This window comes from Bos javanicus, chromosome 12 (genome assembly GCF_032452875.1).
Source record: "Bos javanicus breed banteng chromosome 12, ARS-OSU_banteng_1.0, whole genome shotgun sequence".
NCBI classification, from domain to species: Eukaryota; Metazoa; Chordata; class Mammalia; order Artiodactyla; family Bovidae; genus Bos; species Bos javanicus.
In genome coordinates this window covers 58,705,824-58,710,450 of record NC_083879.1, presented here as the reverse complement: position 1 = coordinate 58,710,450, position 4,627 = coordinate 58,705,824, and positions in this window count along the sequence as shown.

Sequence of the window (4,627 nt, the reverse complement as noted above, 5' to 3'; positions counted from 1 at the left end):
TAATGTCAGAGATTCAAAATGAATTAGTTAACATAAAGAATTAAGTCAGTTGATACATGAAGCTATACTAATAATACATTCCTTTTAATGCTTTGTGACTCATTTGAGTCTATATACCACAGAATTAGGAATCCACATGAACAGCAGCTAAGGTAGGATTGTCAGTGTCAAGAAAACATGAGTGTTTCAAAGATGCTTTGGGAAAAAAGAAGGAATTGGGTCAAAATATACGTAGCGCTGTTCTTAGTCACTCAGTCATGTCTGACTCCACTGGGCTCCTCTGTCCATGGGGATTCTTCAGGAAAGAATACTGGATTGGGTTGCCACGCCCTTCTCCAGGGAATCTTCCCAACCGAGGCATTGAACCTGAGGTCTCTCTCATTGCAGGTGGAATCTTTACTGTCTGAGCCACCAGGGAAGTCCAAGAATGCTAGAGTGGGTAACCTATCCGTTCTCCAGGATGTCTTTTTGACTCAGGAATTGAACCGGGGTCCCCTGCTTTGCAGGAGGATTCATTACCATTTGAGCTGCCAGGAAAGCCCATATGTAGCACTACAAGTTAACATTACAATTTATGTAGTATACTTTGTTCTTTTCTATAAATGCCTAAACCTATTTTCAAGTCACAGTATAGAATTAAACTCCAGGAAATAATTTGGCAAAAGGATAATCCAAGTGAGTAGTCAATATGTCAGGCATGAGGCCATAAAATCAGTTGTCGGTTGCTGACATACATTTCAATATTTTGTATGTGTAGCAGATTAAAGAGGTAATCTGTAACTGATTGCCAAATGAGAATGCAGTAATATTTAAATAATAAAAGCATAAGTAATCAACCCATTGATTAGAATATTTTTTCTTTCTAGAAGTGAAAATTACAGATAACACCTATGTATATTTGAACATTTAATGTATATTTAAAATTTTTTAGGGACAACTTCTATATACTGGCAGACCTCTTGTACATATTTACTATCAATTGTTCTATGCAATAAGAAACAACTTTCATAAGTACCTAATATTAACAAATACAACTTAAATTATGTCATTTATTTATAAATAAGAAATCAATAGATTTTAGATAGTTTAAAATATAAAGATTAAAATGTATCATTTTTCCAATAAGTCTTGCATTAAAAAGAAAATTAAATTTGCTATTCCTTTAACATTGTTTGACATTAATATTTATTCATTATGATCTGAATCAGATCAGATCAGATCAGTCGCTCAGTCATGTCCGACTCTTTGCGACTCCATAAATCGCAGCATGCCAGGCCTCCCTGTCCATCACCAACTCCCGGAGTTCACTGAGACCCACGTCCTATGCATGTAGAAATAAAATAGTGAATAATGAATATTGATTGACAATTCAGTACTGAGTAAAAATGTAAGGCATTTTATTTTTTGAAAGATATTTTTGTAATTTTATTCTTCTATCCACCAAGCCACTCAAATATATATACTTAAGTATTTAAAAATAATTCAGATTAATGAAGTACAAAGTGAACCCATCCTCTATGACAATGTTTCTGAAACATGGGGAAAATATGGACATTACTTAAAATATATGTTTTATAACTAAAAATTTAGATCTGACTTGAAGTGCTTAGATTTAACATTTATGGAAAAGCTATAATGTGTTTTACACACCATTTGTTTGAGAGCAAATATTCATAATGGTGATTAAAATAACTTCATATTTCTAATCTCAAAATTGTTCAATTTTACATATGCTTATTCCTCATTTACATCAGTGCCCTAAACATTTAGATGAGGACCTATAATTATGAATACCTCCATTAGTTTGTGGTCAGATTAATTTTTTTCAATTTGTGTTCAAAGAGTAACTGACTGTTTAATAAACTAGAGGCACTGTTTTAGTAACTGTGGGTACTAGAAGCGAGAGAGAAGGGAAGCTGGAGCATGGGTCAGAGAAGCCATGGGTGGGTTCATGCGTCCCGGGACCTAACTATAACCCTCCCTTTCTCTTGTACTCACAATGCAGAAGATTGTTAGGATAGTTTGGATCTCAAGCAGTCTATAAACAATGGTTAAATGTCATCAACCTCCTGACTGGGACACGGCACAGGGTGATAATATGGCCAAGATGAGCTGTATTCTAGTACCCAAGACCACCACCCTCCCTCCACATGTTATTTCCTTCACTAGTTGGCACCCAGGTCCACAGAAAATCCTAGTCAGGTTCCTACAAAACAATAGGTTTGTAGGTTGGGTAAGAGAAAAATTGAGTGAGCTCTGCTCTAATAGCCTTTTCATCTTCCTGGGAAGAAAAGTGGCATAAGTTGAAGGAAAACAATGCCCAAATAAATGGTCAGGAAATGGGAGAAGTTATTACAGGGCAGGACTGGGATCCTGAATGTGAATAGAAACAGAGACAATAACACCAGTCCTCATTACTGGTGAACTTCACTTACTCCAGCCTGTACCAGTATCACTAAGAACGATTATGTCAGTGCAGAGTGGCGGTTTTGCTGGATAAATGAAAAGTAAAAGGCCAAACAAATTGGCAGTACTGGTTAACAGATGATGTAAGTGTTCTTCCATGCATTGAAAAGAAGAGCAAAATAGAAGAGAAATATAGAAAATGAGGTAGAAGAGGGATGAAAAGAACAAAGTCAAAATGAGATAAAATAAGAAACATGTTAAAGATACATAGAGTTCTGGTGTTAGAAGTTTGCGATCAAATAGTATAAAAGTCCAATTGATTATTTTAGAGATAAAAAGAGTTCCAAAGAAAGTTGAGCTCCACTGATGTCCATCCAAGTACTTGAGATCAACCTGAGGGTGAGTTTCCTGTGGCTTAAACCTGCGGATTGTTTTCATTTGTGTCTCCCCCAATGCCGTCCAGCTGTCATCCACACTGCATATCTCACACAGTGTCATCTGTGCATAAAACAGGCACAGAGAGCAAAGCAATTCATGACCCTGGTACTGCTGGAGTCTGCTAAGAGCTTACCTAGATCATATATAAAGCAAATTTGCTATAAAGATAACTCCAGTGCCTTCCTATGTTAACCACCCCAAATATTATTTGTCTAATAGGGGAAGCCCTATATACTTATCGTCTTGAAACTATAAATGGTGGAAGTACAGTGAGTTGAAATTCACAGAAGAGGGAAATTTTGGTTTCCTCTGTGTTGTCCACAGCTATGCTTTTTTGATATTGCCCATCCAGCTAGTAAAGCCTCTAAGGATTTCTAGTTTCAGAATAATACAGTTCAAGGTTGGCAAGTAAACAGCATGCATGCTGCCTAACTGATAATTGCATTTCCCCACTTGTGTAGAGAATTAACTGAAGAATTCTTCTTCACACACGGTCTAAAGCAGTCACTATCAATTCTTTGGCATTGGTACTTAGGAAGCAAGCTATCTGACATTTCTAGCCTTTCCTTAGAAAACCCCAGATTCCACACAATTGTCTTTGGTTCTGGTACCATAGGCATATGTTCAAGGGCAAGTTACTTCTTCAGGGACAGAGGAGATTTGGTTTGATGACATTCACAAGCACACTGGGCTTCCTGAAATCCAATCCATCCAAGACAGGTTCCCACGGAGACTTCTAACCCCAGAGGTGAACCCAGACATTCCCACAAAGGCTTCGCTGGCTTGTGTGGTTCTCGATTTCATGTTGTTAAAAGTGCATTGATTCAGTTATCATGGCTATGTCTCTACCTACCTCTGCCGCCCATATTTGATATGAGGCAAATATGTTTCTCATACCTTAGTAGACTATTTATCTTAAGAAATATAAAAAGCTAAAAACTGTTAGTCCCTCAGTCGTGTCTGATTCTTTGTGACCCCATGGTCTGTAGCCCACCAGACTCCTCTGTCTCTGGAGTTCTCCATTCAAGAATATTAAAGTAGGTAGCCATTCCCTTCTCCAGAGTCTTCTACATTGCAGGTAGATTCTTTACTATCTCATCCACAGGGAAACATTCTACAAATAGATATAAAAATTCTATACCACATACAGTTTTCTTATAGTCTCAAAAGAAGTACAACTAATCAGTGTTATCCTTGTGTGTTCATTCTAACATGTAAAATTGAGAAGTTTATAATACACAAAGAAGAAAATCAGCTCTGTATTTTACTCAAATCCCCAAGTTTCTCAAGGACATTTAAAATTGAATACAATTACATTAATTTTAGCAATATTGGAAGTAGATTTCCAGATAAGCAGGGGTCTTATTTTATGACAGTAAATGAATTTCATAATCTCCCCATATAAATATGAGGATATATATTATATATGGGTCTGTCTGGGCTCTGTTAGTGCATCAAAATATTTGGCTGTACTTAACACTTAATTATTCTAATTATTTATCTTAAGAATTACTGTTCTATTAAGAATCTAATACTTTAAAAATCATTTGGTTTTCAGAGAGAATATGTCCTCTTTGTTTTGTGTCTGAAACACATCTCCCATTCTTTCATATTCAATATTCCTGCATTTTTAGGATTTATTTTTGAGAGACAATAGTATTTAGGCATATTCTAGTGATTTAATGCTCTTTTACTTAATATCTTGCCTGTTATGTTGGTTATATGCCCTTTTTGGTTTATTTGCATTCACAATTAAAACAAACAAGAAAATCCCCCAAATGAT